The sequence below is a fragment of the Pelobates fuscus genome, chromosome 5, assembly GCF_036172605.1.
Source record: "Pelobates fuscus isolate aPelFus1 chromosome 5, aPelFus1.pri, whole genome shotgun sequence".
NCBI classification, from domain to species: Eukaryota; Metazoa; Chordata; class Amphibia; order Anura; family Pelobatidae; genus Pelobates; species Pelobates fuscus.
In genome coordinates, this window is record NC_086321.1 from 333,302,458 (window position 1) to 333,324,587 (window position 22,130).

Sequence of the window (22,130 nt, forward strand, 5' to 3'; positions counted from 1 at the left end):
GTCGGCCTGTTACCAGTGGTGTATCCTGGTTTTGTGCTGCCCTAGGCAAGACAAAACTCAGGCGCTCCCCGCCCTGCCTTCTAAATAAACACACATTCACTGACATACACATACATTAGCTAACAGACACAGTGGTGTATCCTGGTTCTGTGCTGCCCTAGGCAGGACAAAACTCAGACGCCCCTGTGCCCCCTGCCCCGCCTTCTATTTTTTTTTTCCAAGTTAAATTTTTATTCATTTTTTGTTTTAAAACATGGGGTACAGAAGGAAAGGGGAAAGGGGGGGTTACAATCCGCATTAATTACACTGTACAAAATAAAATTCTTGCAAAATTTTGTTTTAAGTATTGCCAAAGTCTATAGCATTATTACTTATAAGTGATTTCTCCACTTAGAAATAGTTGCATTGCGTTAAAATGCCTACTCTTATAAGGCTTGCTGGTAATACATTTATAACTCTTTGTGGATAGAGGGAAAAAAAAGGTGGGGGTAAGGGGAGGGGAGGGAAGAGGGGCCAACCCAGACTGTAAATTCCTGGGATAATCCGGATTATCAATGTCCGTGTTTTAGAAAAGCTATGAAGTAATTGTTGATAAGTAACTACGCCATCTATCAGCTACTTTTGGGCTTAATCTCCCTATTCTTGTTTGCTTCCACATAATAAGTTCATAATCTACTGTTATAGACATCAAAGACCTAATTTCTTGTAAGGAAGGTAATTCTGGGGATTTCCAATTCTTCGCTATTAATGTTGATACTGTAGATAAAATTAAAAAAAATCAATTTCCTTGTAGGTTTAGTAATGTTGTCTGGGAGTACTATGAGAAGTAATATCTTTGGTTTATCTTCTAGTTTACATTATGTAGCTTCTTCAATCATTCTATCTGTATCTTTCCACAAATTGTTTACTTTATCGCATGTCCACCATATATGCAGCAGGCATCTCCAACATGTGTCCTCCGCATCTAGATACATTGATCGGAGGCGACTCGCTACCATATACCACCTATACAATATTTTCCGTGAAGTTTCAAAATGTTGAGCACATGATGATAAGCTTTTATGTATTGCAAAGATGTTCTCCCATGCTTCTTGGGTTATAGATTCTTGAATGTCCCTTTGCCAATCTAACATAAATTTCCATGCTTTCGGTTCTTCTATCTTAGTAAGGTGATCATAACATCTTACTGATTTTTTTTCTTCAATGAAGGAACTAAAAAAGGATTTTTCCTGACTGAATTTCTATCAGCTCTAATTATTACTATTCCAAAACCAGGGAAACCCCCAACAATATGTCAAAATTTTCGACCTCTCTCTTTACTGAACATAGATGCCAAAATATATGCAAAAGTGTATGCAGAAAGAATTAACCCCTTAAGGACCAAACTTCTGGAATAAAAGGGAATCATGACATGTCACACATGCCATGTGTCCTTAAGGGGTTAAAGCAGTCTTACCAACCTTAATTCATACAGATCAGGTGGGATTCGTATCAGGCAGACAAGGGTCAGATAACACAAGAAAAGTCTTAGATATTTATACTATTCTAAAGTCATCTAAATTGGAAAGCATTATGTTATCTCTAGACGCGGAGAAGGCTTTTGACCGGCTTTTTCTTCAGGAAACTCTTGACTGTATACGGATTTCCCCCGGCATTTCTTTTAGTGGTCAAAGCCCTATATAATAACCCGACAGCAAAGGTTATGAATTTAGGTTTTGGTTCAGATTCCTTTAAGATTACTAATGGTACACGACAAGGGTGTCCACTATCCACATATGTTATATGTTCTGGCCTTGGAGCCTTTAGCTTCAGCCATTTGACAAAGTAAAGACATACATGTAGTCCGAGTGGGATCAGAAGAATACAAACTTAATATCTTCGCTGATGATATTTTGTTAACACTTACTCAACCACATATTACCTTACCCAGTTTACATAAGGAAATACATAAATATAGCCAACTCTCCTTTTATAAACTTAATATTACAAAAACGCAAGCTATGTGCTTTAATACATCTAAATCGTTAGAAGAAAAACTTAAATTAGACCATCATTTTGACTGGAGAGAAGACTATTTGGTGTATCTCGGTATCAGATTTACAAAAAATGAAAAATAACTCTCTTCAGTGAATTATATAAGATTACTTAAAGACTGAAAAACAACTGAAAATGTGGGGAAACATCATTTTATCATGGGTAAGAAAAATAGTGTAATTGAAGATGCAAATTTTACCAAAAATACTTTACTTGTTTAGGTCTTTACAGATTAAGATCCCGCAAACATATATTTCGGCATTACAGGCGATATTAATTTGTTTCAGTTGGGGAGGGAAACATCCCCGAATTTCAAAAAGTTTAATAATGAAACAAACAAAGGATGGAGGTATGGGATTCACGAACTTGAAAGTATATTATTACTCAGCAATCTTAAGCAATATAGTTAGTATAAACTCACAAATATATACCCCCCAGTGGGTTGCTATAGAGAGTCACTGTTGCGGTACCTCTAGTCTCTCCTCCACATTTTGGCTCCCCCATCAGAAACGGACATTATCCACTGAGACATTATTAATCACCAAACACTCGTTAAAAATTTGGGACAACAATCGAGAAAGATTATGTTCGGCCTACCCATGGGCACTGATAACCCCAATAAAAACTTTATATGTCTGCAATGATACTTTTCCTCACCAAGCTTGGAAACAAAAGGGAATAACTCATGTGTTTCATCTCTTCGCAAGAAACGGCTTAAAAGCTTTCTCAGACCTTCAAAAAGAGTACAAACTTCCTTCACAGTTTATATTCACATACCTACAGCTTAAAGCACTTCTCTTCAATAACAAGATATGCATAAGACACGAAACGCTACGTACATCAGTTACGGAATTTGAACAATTATGCGCAGCATTATGTCCACAAAAAAAAAAATCTGCCCCGCCTTCTAAATACACACACACACACTAGCAAACAGACACCCTCACTAACAGACACCCTCACTAACAGGCTGACACACACTAACAGACACGCTCACTAACAGGCTGACACACTAACAGACACGCTCACTAACAGGCTGACACACACTAACAGACACGCTCACTAACAGGCTGACACACTAACAGACACGCTCACTAACAGGCTGACACACACTAACTGACACACACTAACAGACACGCTCACTAACAGGCTGACACACACTAACAGACACGCTCACTAACAAGCTGACACACATTAACAGACACGCTCACTAACAGGCTGACACACACTAACAGACAGACATGTACACACACACACGTACATTAACACTTTTTTTTTTTTTTTTACCCCCCCAGCCGCCTTACCTTTGGGAATGCTGGGGGGTTCTCCATCTCCCTGGGGTCTAGTGGGGCTGCTGGGCGGGCAGGCGGGCGACGAGGGAGCACTTCCTCTGAGCTTTCTTCTCAGCTCCCTCGCGCGCCGCAGAGTGAGGCTGGGAGCCGCTAGCCCAGCATGTCAGTTAGCCGCGAGGCTAACAAGACATTTGCCCTGGGCATTTGGGGGCGGCTTTTTATGCCGCCCAAGGCAAATGCCTTGTTTGCCTCGCGGCTAAAACGTCGCTGGCTGTTACCACCTCCAAGCGGTGTCATCACAGGGACCCCTGACGACATTACCATCAGGTGGCCCTAAGTGCATGGGTCAACTGATGAGTCCGCTGTCCATAATAATTTTTTAGGATCAGCTGGGGTCAAATGTGAAATAAATGGGCCCGGTGCACCTCCCCCTGCATCAAACAGCCCTGGATCGGCAGGAGGGATGGTAAAAACGGGCTTCGGAGAAGCAAATTACGTCTGTTGGCAGCGTGGAATGCGCGCTGACTACGGGCATAAAATATGTACAGCTTTGACAGTTGGTAGCCTGGAACAGAGTACCAAAGAGTACAAATTAAGTCTTGTGTGCTCAGGGTGCAATTCGCCAACGGCACACAATTGTCATTACCTCTGTACTGTGTTTCAAACAAATACTGTGCATTCAGACTCCTACCATCATGACCACTTCAAAAAGCAGATGTGGTCATGGTGAATGAAGTAACCCTTTAACCATGTTAACTACTTCTTGGCTACATATTGACACTGGAGATAAACTATATTTTGCAAGCTGCACAAGTAATTAGAAGACTATCAGTATCCTCCTGTCCTGTGCTGAGCGCTAATAGTAAGGCAGGAGTAGCCGCCATGCCTTAGAACAGCAGCAACATTCACTAGAAAGCTACAGGTGCACTGCCAAACATGAGATCATAAAAGGGTCTTCGAGAGCTAGAGCATTATACACACGGCCGGATTAAGAGCCCATTGGGCCCGGTGCTGACAATAATGATGGGCCTAATTACAGAATCTTATTGACAGAAAACAGTCATGCCCCACAAGCATCATGTATCTGGTGGAGGTGGTGCTGGAGGGAAACTCACAGGATATAGCTATCAAAAAAATTCATCTTTCAAGTAAATACATACTCCCTAACACCAGCATCCTGTGAAGCAGAATATTGGTAGGCAGGGTAAAAGGGTGGGCCACTGATGTGAATCGTGTTGGGGACAAACATGCCTAATAAGGGGGCGTGTCTGCATGAAGAATCATGCAGGATGACCAACCAAGGACATACTATGCAGACAGTACCCTGAGCTTGGCATAAATGCGTCTAATGATGCAGTAGCTCTACACTCTCTAAGGACTGTGCCCTAGCACTCACTGGTCCACTTATCTCCTAACCTTCTTACTAGCAGGCAGAAGCTCATTTATGCAATCTGGGACAGAGAATAAAGTGCATGTGGTGAGCGTAGAAGGAAGGAAATATGCCACAGTGTTAGAGAGGCTGAAGAAGCAAGAGCATTCGCATAGTCCGCTTTACCTTAACTAGTTTCATTGTCAGCCAGTCCACACAAGTTGTGTTCCCTACATCCCTCTTAAGTTTCCATAATTAAGCAAGAGCTTTAACCCCTTAAGGACCAAACTTCTGGAATAAAAGGGAATCATGACATGTCACACATGTCATGTGTCCTTAAGGGGTTAAATCAATGGACCTGGAGATGCAGCTCCGTCAGCTCCTATGATAATCCGGACCTGATTATACAAAGACATTTCACTCTGTATTGCAGCTCTGTGTAATCCATCACAGTGATTCTGGCTGTGTGGGATAGTTATGATCAAATCCTTATTGTGCCAAGCACTGTTTGTTGTATCGAAGTATTTAACACAGTTCTGCCTGTTCTATGATTGCTGTGAGCATTGTATGTCCAACTCTGTATAATGCTCATCTCCGTATTGTAGTTGTAGTAGTTATTGTACTGTGATCTTTGTATTGTACCAGGCTCTGTATTTTGTACGGGTAACTCTGTATTTATTAACTACCATTGCCACATTTTAGAAGATGGTGGCTACAGAGTCAAAGGGTGGAGACTGGCACCACACCATTTTAAAATGTGACCAGCTGCCACTGGATCCAATCATGAGTACAGTGGGACCTTTGTTTACAAACGCCTCGGTTAACATAATTTTTGGTTTGCAAATGAAAATCCTTTGAAAATAATGCTTCGGTTTACAATTTTTTTTTGCAATACAAAGCAAGTTCCCCAGGATGCATTGCACCTGGGAGGTTTATAGCACTGCCCCCTGCATGCTGGAGCCTGCGGGTAGCACGTGGCGTTGAGTGTGGAGCTGTTGGAACGGCTTTTGCATCGAGTTTTGAAGCCATTCTGGAAATTGTTTGCAGTTGTTTTGGGACATTTTGGTGCATTTCTCAAGCGGTGGAAAAGTAGGGAGCTAAGCTTCGTCGTTTTCATGCCTTTTATTGTGTGTTCTGCATTGTGGGTTGGTTTCCATGCCAGCTCATTTTGACTTTTTTCTGACCTCCAGAACGGATTAATTGGTTTTCAATGCATTCCTATTGGAAACCGCGTTTCGGTTTACAAATATTTCGCAATAAGATACGTCCCGGAGAACGCATTAAATTCGTAAACCGAGGTCCCACTGTTCTTTGTTACAGCATTACATTTGTGGACACAGGGCAGCGCTTTACATGTATTTTGTGTATCACTTTTCCTGTATTGCCCAGCGGCATAAAAAGGTGGTGTCTAGAAACCATGGTGAATCTGCCGATTCTCTGCATGCACCCAGCCTGTGACTTATGTAGATTATCAATGCGTCGCTCCACTTGCAAGTGATTTTTCCTTTCTTCAGCTGCTTGGATTGTGGTAAGCCATCCGTTATACTAAGAGACCAAAGAAAATACACTAACTGATGTGGTGGCTGTTAAATTGAGATTATGTATTTCTGTCTCTCACTGTTTTTCTCCATAAAAGCTTTCAACAAACCTTTCAATTTACAAAGCTATCTTCTAATAAAATAGTCATTAATGGAATATGGTTTCATTTTTCGGGCAGAATGGTGCAAATCTCACCATCGGCTTGTTTCCTGTTAAGGGCTAGTGAGTTTATCCATTATCCACAAGGAGGCAGTAGAGACCAAATATTCATCTGACCTTTTCTCTTGGTTTGAAGTGTCAGATTACAGAATCACGATTTATCTAAAAGTGCCTAGTAAGGGAAACCATTTATGTCACGAACGTTTGTCTGATTGTTCACGTCACGCACAGGCTTTTATTGTTCTCTGAAAACATATCTAAGCAACTTCAGGGACTTCTAATGAATATGAGATGTAAAGCTGTATGCATACAACACACAACATTTTATTGAACAGACATCTAAATTTTCCAATTCTTTTTACGCCAAAGGGACTCTGATATACAGTATCTCACAAAAGCGAGTACATCCCTCACATTTTTGTAAATATTTTATAAGAAATGACACACTGCTACAATGTTTGCATTCCTGACACTATAGTGCTCCTTCAACCTAGAAGAGCAAGGGTAACTAGGAACTAAGAAAGCTGGGTTCGAATCCAGGTCAGACCACCTCGCCAGTAAATGTCCTTGGGCAAAACCTCATATATCGTAAGCTCATTTGAGCAGTGCGTTCTTCACTACATATCCCCCTTTCTATAATTGTAAAGCATTGCGGAATATGTTGGCGCTATATAAAGAATAATAATAATTGTTTCTTTGCAGAAGGTCTTGATGGTAAGGTGTGTCTTTTTGTGGATGATACTAAGATATGTAACAGGGTTGATGTTCCAGGAGGGATAAGCTAAATGGCAAATGATTTAGGTAAACTAGAAAAATGGTCAGAGTTGTGGCAACTGACATTTAATGTGGATAAGTGCAAGATAATGCATCTTGGACGTAAAAACCCAAGGGCAGAGTACAGAATATGTGATAGAGTCCTAACCTCAACATCTGAGGAAAGGGATTTAGGGGTGATTATTTCTGATGACTTAAAGGTAGGCAGACAATGTAATAGAGCAGCAGGAAATGCTAGCAGAATGCTTGGTTGTATAGGGAGAGGTATTAGCAGTAGAAAGAGGGAAGTGCTCATGCCATTGACCAGAACACCGGCGAGTCCTCACTTGGAGTACTGTACACAGTACTGGAGACCATATCTTCTGAAGGATATTGATACCTTAGAGAGAGTTCAAAGAAGGGTTACTAAACTGGTTCATGGATTGCAGGATAAAACTTACCAGGAAAGGTTAAAGGATCTTAACATGTATAGCTTGGAGGAAAGACGAGACAGGGGGGATATGATAGAAACATTTAAATACATAAAGGGAATCAACACAGTAAAGGAGGAGACTATATTTAAAAGTAGAAAAACTACCACAACAAGAGGACATAGTCTTAAATTACATAGTCTTTACTGAGAATGTAGTGGATGCATGGAATAGCCTTCCAGCTGAAGTGGTAGAGGTTAACACAGTAAAGGAGTTTAAGCATGCGTGGGATAGGCATAAGGCTATCCTAACTATAAGATAAGGCCAGGGACTAATGAAAGTATTTAGAAAACTGGGCAGACTAGATGGGCCGAATGGTTCTTATCTGCCGTCACATTCTATGTTTCTATGTTTCTAAGTGTACAGCAGTATATAACAGTGTACATTTGCTGACCCCTTAAAAAAAACTCAACATTATGCCCAATTAGCCATTTTCCTTCTCCGGTGTCATGTGACTGGTTAGTGTTACAAGGTCTCAGGTGTGAATGGGGAGCAGGTGTGTTAAACTTGATATTATCGCTCTCATACTGGTCACTGGAAGTTCAACATGACACCTTATGGCAAACAGTTTGCAGAAAACAAGCAGACTGAGGACATGGATTACTGGAACCATGTCCTGTGGTCCGATGAGACCAAGATAAACTTATTTGGTTCAGATGGTGTCAAGCGTGTGTGGCCAGGTGAGGAGTACAAAGACAAGTGTGTCTTGCCTACAGTCAAACATGGTGGTGGGAGTGTCATGGTCTGGGCCTGTATGAGTGTTGCCGGCACTGGGGAACAACCGTTCATTGAGGGAACCAGATATGTCTTGATTTAATGTAAAGAAAACACAGATATACAATGATCATGCAGTATGTTAGTGCAACAATGCAAGTATAGAGACTGTGCGGTATATAGTAAATGATTAGAAAGATGAGTGTTTATTACAAGTATACAACATAAAAAGATATAAAGATATATTGAACTGTTTAGAAGATAGCAGATGGTGAGCTTTATGTGGGCTACGAAGCTCCGCTACTTACAAGCGCTAGTTAGTGTGTGGTCTGTTGGGATCAGCAGCGGTATGATGTTGCCAGTCGCCTCCTTTGATTCCCCGATCACGGTGGTAGTTTACCAAATGCTATCTGTTGGAAGTTCACAGAGTTACTGGTGCCGCCCACCTCTATGACGTCAGTGTGTGGTTACGCCAACGCGTTTCGCCTTCCGGCTTCTTCAGAACGTAAGTAGTATGTGGACCATTTGCAAAAGGGGAGAATTGAAGGGCAATAATCAGTCCACCCCTAATAGTCCTGATTGACTCGATTGTGAAAGTCTTTCATTTGCATATAGATCAGTCTGACCATACTGATAGTACACACATCTACTATATACCAGAAATCTAGCTGTCTATCTGCAATCTAGGCAGTTGTTCATATTAAAAGAAAAATTTACAATTTATTAACATCATCACTAAACATAGATAAAATTATATATATATATATATATATATATAAATAATTCAAAGCAGTGCAATATATGCTAAAATCTCATATAAAAATATCCTATAAAAAACATAAAAATATATTGATAAGAAATACAGTTAAAGGTATATTCTTATGGTCACCAACAAACAGGGTTCGTATATATGACATTAATACTGTACAAAACCAGGAAAGACAGAGATGTTATTAAATACATGAAATTTACATCCATATTATGGGGATCTTAAATTATTATTTAAAATTAAAAGGAAGAAAATACCCATTTCTAAAAAAAATCTAATTTCAAAAAGGTCTAATTTAAAAAAAATGGCACAGTTCAAACTCAGCGAACTTCCAACAGATAGCGTTTGGTAAACTACCACAGTGATTGGGGAATCCAGGCAGGGCTGGACTAGGGATACGAAGCAGCCCTGGAAAAAAATCTATGCCAGCCCCATAAGTCATTGTGCTATGTAGGGTGTTATATGTATATATAGGCAATTTAAATAGTTGGCTGCACTCTCAGATTTCCTTAAAACTTAATTTTTATTGAAATATTTAAGAGAAGATCAACGTTTCAGTCCCTCTTGTGGACTTGCATCAGCCAACTATTTCAATTGCCTGGATACTGAAGCCCTGGTGATGCACCCGGTCACACAACTTTGAAGCCTGAGTGCAAGGTACAACAGCTTTTACATATATATATATATATATATATATATATATATATATATATATATATATTATTGATACATTTCTTCTTCTAATTCAAAATATTAGTTCTTTCAGGGTAATTAAATTATACAGTAAAGCCTACTCACACACAGACACGGACAATCTTACTGACGCACACAAATAGGCTCATTGACAGACAATCTCAATGACACACACAGACAAGGTTACTGGCACACACACAAATTTAGTACAGACAAACTCTGATTCACACATGCTTACTACAGACAAGCTCACTGTCTTTCAGGGTAATTCAATTATACAGTAAAGCCTACTCACACACAGACACGGACAATCTTACTGACGCACACAAATAGGCTCATTGACAGACAATCTCAATGACACACACAGACAAGGTTACTGGCACACACACAAATTTAGTACAGACAAACTCTGATGCACACATGCTTACTACAGACAAGCTCACTGTCACACACACACACGCTCACTACAGACAAGCTCACTGATGCGCACACACTCTCCCTACCGACAAGCCCATTGACACACACATGCTCCCTACAGAAGAGCTCACTAACACACAGATTCACTACAGACAAGCTCACTGACACACACATGCTCACTACAGACAAGCTCACTGACACACATATGGTCACTACAGACAAGCTCACGATCACACTCATGCTTACTACAGACAAGCTCACTGTACACACATGCTCACCACAGACAGGCTCCGACACACCCATGCTCACCACAGACAAGCTCACTAATACGCACACACACACACATATGATCCCTACAGACAAGCTCACTGACACACATACAAGCTCACTCACTAGCAGGCACACACACACAAACTCACTAGCAGGCGCACACACACAGAGGCTACCTCACTAGCAGATGCACGCACACACACACACACAGAAGCTCGCTTGCTCACTCACTAGCAGATGCACACACACAAAGACATCCACGCACACAGAGGCAGACAGTCACTGACACCGAGGCAAACATCCACACATACAGAGACAGGCAGACAGTCACACATACACAGGCAGACAGTCAAACACATAGGCAGACAGCCACATACACAGGCACACACTCACACACACACAGACACAGGCAGACAGTCACACACACACAGACAGTCTCACGCACAGGCAGTCACACGCAGGCAGTCACACACAGACAGTCACACACACGCAGACAGTCACACACACACACAGGCAGGCAGTCACACACTCACAGGCAGTCACACACACAGGCAGACAGTCACACACAGACACACTGACCTGCTTCTTACCTCCACATCCCTTGGAGCTCCTGGAGGCTGGTTGTTGGGGAAGCAGGGACTCATTCCTGCTTCCCATGCTGCAGTTAGCCAGGCCCCCACCGCACAGTAAGATCCGCCCACGCCGCACACTACGCTCCGCCCCCGCCGCACACAACGCTCCGCCCCCGCCGCATGCTAGCTCCGCCCCGCCGCAATTTTTTTTTTATAGTCCCGGCCGGCCATGTGTGAGCTGTGCCGGCCATGTGTGAGCTGTGCCGGCCATGTGTGAGCCTGTGCCAGCCGCCTGGCTCCCCCTGCTCCCATGGGGCTCTGTGCAGCCGCACAGCTCACACATGGCCAGCCGGGATCACAAGAGCCTGATCACTGATAAGGGCTGTCAACCCAGCCCCAGGTGCCGTGGCCCACCGGGAAATTTCCCGGTATCCCGGTGGGCCAGTCCGGCCCTGAATCAAGGGCGGCAACTGGCAACATCATACCGCTGCTGATCCCAACAGACCCCACACTAACAAGCGCTTGTAAGTGGCAGAGCCTCATAGCCCGCATAACGTTTACCAACTGCTATCTTGTAAGCAGTTAAATATATCTTTATATCTTTTTATGTACAGCGCTACGGAATCTGATGGCGCTATATAAATAATAAAATAAAAATAATAAATGTTGTATACTTGTAATAAACATTCATCTTTTAATCATTTACTATATGCCGCACAGTTGCACTAACATACTGCACGATTATTAAATATCTTTGTTTTCTTTACATGACATCGAGACATATCTCCATACTCTAAGTATATTTGAATTTTTCCCTTTTGCACTATGGGTTGTACTTAGAGGTTTTAATATATTCTATTTTGCGCTCCACTTATCCTCTCTTTTTTCTATTTGTACTTTAAAGGGGCTCTCCAGTGCCAGGAAAACAAACCCATTTTCATGGCACTATAGATTCCTACAGTGCCCCTCTCCCTCCTGCCCCCATCCCATGTTGCTGAAGGGGTTAAAACCCCTTCAGACACATACCTGATTCCAGCGCCGATGTACCTCGGCGCTTGGTCAGGCTCCGCCCATGTTCCTCCCCCACTGACATCTGCCAGTGGGAGAGACCTAATGCGCATGCGGGGCAATAGCCGCGCGCACGCATTAGACCTCCCCATAGGAAAGCATGATTTAATGCTTTTCTATGGGGATTCCGACAACGCTGGAGGTCCTCATGCATAGCGTGAGGACGCGCAGCATCGTTTAAGCAACCAAAAAGTTGTTTAAGAACCCGGAAGTCCCTCTAGTGCAGGGGTTCTCAAAAAAAACACCTTAGACTGTAAGGTGTTTTCTTTTTCTAAACACCGTAGACACACCCAGGTAATCCCTATACCCTGGACTGGTAGGGGGTCCTTGAGGACAAGGTTGAGAACCCCTGTCTAGTGGCTGTCCGATAGACAGCCACTAGAGGAGGACTTAACCCAGCAAGGTAATTATAGCAGTTTGTAAAAACTGAAATGATTACACTTGCAGGGTTAAGGGTGATGGGAGTCCACCCTTTTTGTTTATATTACGGGTGATGGGAGTTGTCACCCAGACCACTCCAATGGGCAGAAGTGGTCTGGGTGCCTAGAGTGTTCCTTTAAGTGTGCCTAAATCTGGAGTCACAGCACTTATGTGTGTAGCAGCTCATCCATATATTGCACAGCGTTGTATTATTTAGATTTTTTGATTGCATGTTAAGGGGGATTATCCATAAGCTTTTTACTCATTTTTACTTTGCCCCCTAAATGCCTTTTTAGTGCTTTTTACAATTTCAATTCTACAAAATATTTTATATACAAAGATTTATTTAGAAACGTACTGGTTATAGTTTAGGAATGTTTTTATATTTTCTTCCAAATCAGAATGCCAACTGATGTAGAATTATTAAAAAATCTTATTGTATTTATATTGAATTGCTGCTCTAACTCTGTATTAACCTGATACTGTGACAAATCCTCCATTTTGTCCTCATAACCTGACTTCTTCATATGAAAACTACATTACATGACAGTATTTCTCAGCACATCTAATACAATAGACAAGGACAGTATTCTCCATAAGGATATGACTAACCCAGGAACTGTTGAATTTCCCCTAACTCGCAACAAAGTATAATTTAAAGGCCACGAGAACACAGTAGTAATGAAATGTTCTATTCATAAGAGACCTTGCACCTAACCACGAGATTTGACATCACCGACCGAGTAAAATGACGCTCAGGACCCCTTGTCCCCCACCCGTGTCCGAAAAAGTACCACCTCTTGGTGGGTGGACACGGAACTAACCACTTAGCTTTTGATCCAATTAATTATATTGATAGGTGGACACTAACCCAGACACTTAACAATTAATCCAATTAATGATGTTTATTCACTGATATCTTGATAATCAATGATGACGAAAATGTCTCTTAAAAGGGCCTGCGCGCCCGCTGATTCTGGACTTGCCAATAAATTTCCTCGAAGTTATTTTAACCTGAACTCCGTGTGTCAGACTGAATTACTTCAGCGTATATACGCAATTCAATTCTCTTTAATTTGGACAGGAACAGATAGACACTTAAACATTTTGGTTTACTGAAAAAGTACCATAACAACTTTGGCGCCCGAACAGGGACTCCGGGCTATGTCTGGCCGGTGAGCCGTCCTAAGGAAGACAAGGGTGGACGGAGGAATCCAGGGGGAAGGAAAGGGAGACTGATCACCTCCAGTTACACGGTAGAGACTTCTGCAGAGCCACCGGTACGTTCCGGCCCCTTTGATTGACCCGTCCACGTGTCTGTGACTGCTTCCCGGGAGGACATCAAAGACAGGTAATATCTTGCCCGGAGTCTTATTACCCATTTGTTACCTGCATTTAGTCTATCTGTTGCCTGGGTGTGTCTAGTTTGGTTGCCCGGGCTGAATGTTTATTTGTTTCCCCTTTTTGGGATAAAGGGGGGGGTGGACCCGTGGTAGTTTGCTTGAGGGTCCTGTGTTTGTCTGTTTTCCCCTTTTTGGGATAAAGGGGGGGGTGGACCCGGGGGATTTGCCTGGAGTCCTGTTGCCTGTTTTACTCCTTTTAGGAGCCACGTGTTTGTGGCTGTAGGGAAAAAGGGGGGTTGACCTGTGGATGTGTTCCTGGGGGTCTTCTTTGCCTGTTTACTTCTTTTAGGAGCCTCGTGGCTGTGGCTGTAAGGAAAAAGAAGTTTGTGGAATTGTGGGATCTGTGTAGAATCATAGTTTCCTGTGATCCAATTTTGTGTCACTTTGATAGCCTAGCTAGCTTCACTGTGCGCTTTCGGACCATCCAGCTCTAGTTGAGTTGGGGACGTCCTGACCCGGACCATCCAGCTCTAGTTGAGTTGGGGACGTCCTGACCCGGACCCTTCGGCTCTAGTTGAGTTGAAGGTCCACTGATTATTTTAACTGTGGTAGGAGACTTAGCCTTGTGGCAGGGGACTCAGTTTCCTGGGGGGATTCAGGCAGGCATTGCTTGTTTTCCGCATCACGTGGTAGTGAGACTTATAGAGTGGGTTTTATAAGGGCACTACGGGAGTGAGGGTGGCGTGGCCACTTTAAGTGGACTGCTGTAACGAGGGAGGCTAGAAAGGATTTCGGACCGGTGTTAGCTGTTATCCTTGGCCGCTGGTAGTGAGACTTGAGGAAGTCATTCTCCGAGCGGGGACACTACGAGGTTGAGAAAGGTGACTTTGGAGTAAGCACATGTAGAAGGAAAGGGATTACTGTTGATTTCATTTGAACTGTGATGCATGCACTGTATTTCAACTGTACTGTTGTCTTGTTTGTTTAATGTGGAGTCATTTAAACTCCTGTATCTGTCTCTAAGGATTTTTCTTCCCTTACTCTTTACCTTTTCTACACTTCCTGTACTATTGTACTATCCACTCCCATTCCTCTTAATAGAGAAGTGATTGGTCACACACTTCTCACCTCGCTCCAATCCGTGTCTACCACCCCGGGTAGGCGGATTCAGTGACTAGTCTACGTTTTGGGAAGACGCACTTGAGAAAGACCCACGATTCTCAGGTGGCAGTCGAGCATTGTAGACGTTCCGGTTCAATTTTCCTTATCTTTCCCTATATCTGGGACGCTGGTGTAGGGGAGAAGGGATCATGGGGCAGGATTTAGGTAAGCCCAGTAAGGGCTGGTTAGCATGTGATTTAGTTGATGACAGAGAGGGTGAGGAGATGGTTAAAGGTGTTGAAAAGATTGCAAAAGTTTGTAAAATAGCTGTGCCGACATGTGGTAGATTACAACCAGAAAGTTGGCGTAGATTGTTGATGGAAAAGAAAGGCAAGCTTGCAAATTATGATTTATTAAAAACAGCTGAAGCATGGTACAGAGTAGCAAAGGCTATTCAGCAAGAAGGTTGGGTTGAAGAAGAAATAATTCACAAGGGTGTGAAATTGTTTGTGTACCATAATAATTATGTTGCTGGGGCTCTTCCTCAGCCAGCGCCCCAAAATGGCGCCCGGGGGATGTCTATCCCAAAGGTCCAGTCAGCAATGGGAGATTGCCAGCTGACTATGTATCCCACTCCCAATCCTCCCAATCCCCATCCCGTCACCTCTCCCGTTTGCCCGGTCCTAAATTCTGATGGATCCTACTTTTCCCCTTCTCCTTCCCTAACATTCCCATCATCCTCATCCATCCCCAAGCCACCTTCTGTGTCTAATGCTAACATCTCATCTGCCATTCCTTCCTCACACTTTGTCTCCGTAGATAATCCTACCCTCCCATCTGCATCTGCCCAGTTCACTAACCCCTCCTCTCCTGCCACTGTCAATCTTGCTGATCCCACTCCTCCTCCTCCTCCTCCTTCAGGCACCTTTACTGACTCTTCCCCACCCTCTCCCTCGCCCGCCCCGATCACAGCCCAGTTTCCCACCCCCTCTGCTAATCCCTCCCCAACCTCACTGCCCACTCCAGGTTCCGCCCCAACTCCCACCCAAATGGCCTGGCCATACCCCTTCCCATACCCCTATCCTCACTGGCCATACCCCTTTCCCCAAGCCACTCCCCAGGTTCCGGTCATGCCCAGTCCGGTTCAGTCTGTCCCGGATGTGCCCACATCCAACATGGCCGCCACATCTTCCCTTAACCCCAATGCAACTTCCTTCCCCGCCTCCAATATGGCGGCCCCCAGCCATTCAGCACCCCTGATGCCGGTGCTTCCCGGTGATTACCGGTCCCAAGATTATGACCCAATGGCAACTCCCGCCTCCGGAGCTCCCTCCTATCCCCCGGCCCTGTCTCCTCAGGTGATCCCCTCACGCAGAAGGTCCCAGATAATAGAGCTAGATGAGGGAGAGGATGACAGGCTGTCCCAGGTTTCAATGGAGGCTGCGAGAGCCCACCGTTCTATTGAAGATCCCTTCGGCCATCAGGGTCGGGGAGAACAGGCCCCTCCTAAATATGTCGCTTTTAACCCCACACAAGCTAGTGCTTTAATGAAATCTCTCCCTGACCCAGAGAAACAGCCTATGCCTTTTTACCGAGGGATAGTTCAGATACAAAAGACTTATTCCGCCGCCTGGCGTGACCTACTGAGCATTTGTGCTATTAAAGCAGGGGATGCATATTGGCCCAGCATGGCCCGCCACCTCAGTACAGATCTGCTTACAAGTGATGTTGATTATCCCTCCGGAGTAACCTTTTGCAATCAATTGAGAGATTGGGCTAAGGATAAACTTGCAGATCAAGCTGCTGGCCTTACTGATGTTGTGCAAGACAAAGGAGAATCAGTGGAAAGGTTTCATGCAAGATTATATCAAATGTTTACAGATTTGGGATTTGATCTCACTGACAAAATTCACTCACAAATGCTATCAGGTGCGTTTGTCCAAGGTGTTAAAGATTCCATACGCAAGGGAATCATTGCTGCACGCCCTGAATACAAGGTTGTTCCCCTAGATACGTTACTCCTAGTTGCTAGAGGTTTGGAATCTGCCCAAACCCCCAGAAGACCCAATTCAGCTCCTCTCATGGTGGCCCGTGCCACCCCCATCACCCCTGGCACCAAGGGTGTCAAGTTAGAGGACGTATCATGTTTTAATTGTGGGGCTAAGGGACACTACAGAAGTGACTGTCCAGAACCCAAAAGGGAACCGGGGGAGCCCAAAAAGTTTCCTACAGGGGAACCCAAAAAGTTTCCCAAGCCTGCCCCGGCCCCTAAGACCATGAAAACGGTTCCAATTGTTGAGGAACCAGATGATGATTAGGAAATTGGCAAACCTGTGTCATTAACCCCTGTCATGGCAGTGTTTACAGGGGATAAGGGAGGGGGGCCACTTGCCACAGTAACTTTACCCATTGAAGGCCAACCTACCACATTTCTTATTGACACAGGCGCAGCCCGAAGTGTTCTCAGAGAACAAGACCTGCCAGACCCATCTTTCTTGTCAAGTATTGATGTCTCCTGTGTTGGAGTGGATGGCCAACCGAGACACAGTCCTCTAACAACCCCTCTGCGGGTTGGCACAAGCTTACTTGCTCGTTTTGTAGTTTCCTCCACATGCCCAATTAACCTGTTAGGCGCTGATGTCCTTTCACGCCTGCAGGCGTCTATAACCTTCACTCCAGATGGACAGGTAGAAATGTCTACACCTCTATCTGTTTCTGACACTTCAGCCCTGTGCTCCATACCTTTGATGCTGCAATTAGATATATCCAATGAGCAAGCAGCAGAACCTAGGTCCAATTTCCCAGATGAGTTAAAAACTCAGGTACCTGCTAAGTTATGGTCCTCAGGCCCAGAGGATATAGGTCATCTAAATGTCCCACCTGTGGTGGTTAAGCTTATCCCAGGAGCTAAGTTACCAAGGAAACCACAATATCCTCTAAAGCCAGCACAGGCTGCAGCCATTTCTATTCACATCAAAGCGCTCCTGGAAAAGGGTGCTTTAGTGGAGTGTAAATCAGAATGTAATACTCCATTATTTCCTGTGAAGAAGAAGACTCTAAAAGGTGAGCCAGTAAAGTACAGGATGGTTCAGGATCTCCGTGCAGTCAATGAAGCCACTGTCCTGGACACCCCTCTTGTACCAAACCCCCACACTCTGCTCTCTGGCGTCCCACCTTCTGCAAAGTATTTTACAGTCATTGACCTAGCTAATGCTTTCTTCAGTGTTCCACTGGATCCATCCTGTCAATACCTGTTTGCTTTCACCCATGAAATGCAACAGTATACATGGACTGTCATGCCCCAAGGGGCTCAAAATTCTCCAAGTCAATTTGCCAAAGCCATGTGTACTATTCTTGACCCATGGCAAGCTGAACACCCAGAAGTTGTTTTACTCCAGTATGTGGATGATTTGTTGCTCTGTGGAGATGATATACCCACTACTGAAGAATGTTCAATTAGTCTGCTTTGCTATTTGGCAGAACAAGGATGTAAAGCTTCGCTTCTCAAGCTGCAATTCTGTCAACCTTCTGTGATTTTCCTTGGACATTGCCTATCTCAAGGTACCAGACATCTCACTCGGGACCGAGTCAGAACAATTCTGGACATTCAACCCCCAAGGACTTCAAAATCTCTTCATGCCTTCTTAGGCCTCATTTCCTACTGCAGAGCATGGATCCCAGAGGCCTCTCTGCTTATGCAACCTCTCTACGATGCACTCAAGTCAGATCCATTCGGCCTGACCAACGAAGCTCTGGACAATTTCAAATCTCTTAAGCGTGCCATTGCTTCTGCTCCTGCCTTGGGCCTACCTGATTACTCCAAACCTTTCAAATTATTTGTCTCTGAAAGACAAGGCCACGCAACAGGAGTTCTCACCCAAACTAATGACTTAAGAGGCCGCCAGAGGCCTATTGGATATTTCTCATGTCAACTGGACATTGTGGCCAGAGGGACCCCTTCCTGTCTCAGGGCTGTTTTTGCTGCAAGAGAGCTCATAGAAAGAACCTCAGACCTGGTCCTTGGCCACCCCTTGGTTGTTTTGGCCCCTCATGACATTTCTGCCATCATCAACCAAGTCCAGCTCAAGCACGTGTCTCCAGCCAGACACCTACGCCTCCAGTGCCATCTTCTTCTACCTGACAACATTTCCATCCAAAGATGTCAAGTTCTTAACCCATCCACTCTTCTTCCACTCCCTGAGGGGGGTATCTATTATGGATTTATCACAGATGAAACCTACATTTACCTGCTTTGTGGATGTATCAAGAAAGTCATGCATCCACATTTGACATTTTATGAAGATGAAAAGCCTCTCTGTGAAGGCCCAGATTACGCCTTCTGTACCATGTGGTACAAACCAGACATTACTCCCGAGCCTTGCTATGAAGATGAGCTCTACCATTGGACTGATGTTAAGCTCACTGCTCAAGATTTCTATTGTGACTCTGAAGGCAATAGCATGGTCTTGGTCCAATTACCTCAACAACTTAACTACCTTTACCGCCATTGGGATACTGCTATCCCACATATTCCTGTTACCAAATTGAAGACAAAGTCATGGAATGATCTTGGGCCCATGGCAAAGTTATGGGCCACCATGGATGAAGAACAGCTACAGGAAAATGGTATTGTCAAATACCCAACAACTGACCTTCTGGAAGCATGGCCACGCCACTTCCTAGAAAAAGAATTTAAAGACCTAGTTATAACAAATGACTATGACCCAGAAACTCCTCATGACTGTTTCGAACAGATGAAAATGGAAACAGTACACTTACCAACTGTGCATGAGAATCCATTACCGGACCCGGATTTTACTCTGTTTGTGGACGGTTCAAGGTATGCTGATGAAGAAGGAAAATACCATACAGGATATGCCGTAACCACAACAGGGGAAGTTCTCAAGTCATCACCTCTACCGCCAGCAATGTCTGCGCAAGAAGCTGAATTGCAAGCCTTGACTTCAGCATGCAAGATTTCCAAGGGAAAGCGTGCCAACATCTATACAGATTCAAGATATGCTCTGGGTGTGGCACATGACTTCGGCCTCATTTGGAAGACAAGAGGATTTCTTACCACTGCCGGTACACCAGTCAAACACAGCTCTGCAATCAAGGAACTAATGGATGCCCTCCTACTCCCTGAAGAAGTGGCCGTTTTGAAAGTAAAGGCACATGGGAAATTGGATTCAGATGAAGCAAAGGGCAACCATTTGGCCGATCAGGCTGCTAAGCAAGCGGCCAGAGATTTGCAGGAAGTGGATGAAGGAGTGTCCGGTCAAGAAGAAGAAGTTCCTATCTTTACCTTACAAACTCTTCCAACTGACCTAAGAATTCTACGAGAACAACAAGCTATAATTACCCCTGAAGAAATCCAGAAATGGAAGAAGAAAGGAGCTGTCCTAAAGGACGGAATTTACTACAACAATTCTAAATTTTGCCTTCCAAGAAGCTTATACCCAGCAGTTGTCCAATGGGCCCATGGGCCTGCACATCTGTCAAAAGACCTAATGGCCGCCCTCATTCAAAAATATTATGAAGCACCTGGAATCACAACCCTGATCAACAGCTTCTGCAGGGCCTGTGTCATTTGTGCAAAATGTAATCCAGGAAGACCAATCAAGGTGCCTGCAAAGCACCTAGCAAAACCCATGTACCCATTCCAGAGAATTCAAATTGATCATATCCAAATGCCCAAGAGTGGGTCTCATGAATATGCACTAGTAATGGTGGATATGTTCTCAGGCTGGCCAGAAGCCTACCCTGTAGCCAATATCACTGCAAAAACAACCGCAAGACGCCTACTTACAGACATTGTATGTAGATTTGGACTTCCAGAAGTCATTGAAAGTGATCAAGGCCCAGCCTTTACAGCAACAGTGACTAAAGAAATTTGGACTGCTCTGGGAGTGACCCTAGCCTTCCACACCCCTTACCACCCACAAAGTAGTGGTAAAGTAGAGCGCATGAATGGCACTCTAAAAGCCAGAATGTTAAAAATGTCACAAGAAACAAAAATGCCCTGGCCAGAAAGTCTGTCAATAGCTTTGTTCAGCGTTAGGCACACACCTAGAGGGAAACACTCGTTATCCCCATATGAAATTCTATTTGGGACAGCACCCAGGCTAGGTTGTTATTATCCACAGCAGTTACAGCTTCAATCAGATGTTTTAGTAGACTATGTAACTGAACTTGCAAGTGCCTTGAACAAAATACATGCCCAAGTTTTCTCTTCAATTCCAGATCCTGATCTGAACACAGGTACCCATAACCTGCTTCCCGGAGATTGGGTTCTGGTTAAGAAGTTCGTGCGGAAAAGCTCCCTGGAACCAAGATTTGACGGGCCATTCCAAGTTCTCCTGATCACCGCAACTTCCGTCAAATTGGCCGGCAGGCCACATTGGATCCACGCTTCCCACTGCAAGAAGTCTCCTGCCCCAGAGGAAGCAGATACCGCACAACCATGTACCTCTGGTACATTGTCTCCTTAATTAGTTTAATTAAGGCCCAGCAAGTAGCCATCACTAAAGATGCTAGTGGGTACACCTTCTGGTATAATTCATCATGTACCCGTGTGGCTACCTATACCTTTGATTATTGTGACATCGTAGAATGCCCATTCACTACAACACAAATCCAGAATATCTATAGAGATATCCCTCATGTAAAAGATCCATATGTTTGTGTAGTTGACAAACAATGGGGGCATGATTGTGGCCATTGGGGGGCGGCGGGATGGAATGCCGGGCCTTCCTGGGGCTACAAGCCAAAAAGTGCCTTATCTAAAGTAGATGACCATGGTAGGTCCCTCCTTCAAAGAATGACTCTGAGAAAGCCTGGAGGAGGCACACCAATGAAATTAATTCTTAATGTTGAGCATCCAAGCCCAACAGATGCAGACCAGTATGTATTGGGAATGTACTGGAAAAAGGGTTCCTATACTAAATTAGGGCATTTCTACCTTAAAGATATGTGTAATTCCCCTGAGTGGCAAGGAGCTACTCATATGGTCACAAACCCTTTAAAACCACACATCCAGTCCTTTAAGGACATGATGGCCATTGCTAACCCCACCTTTGAAGATACTATGGCCGCTGAAACAGGTTTTAATGATGTTAACCTATGG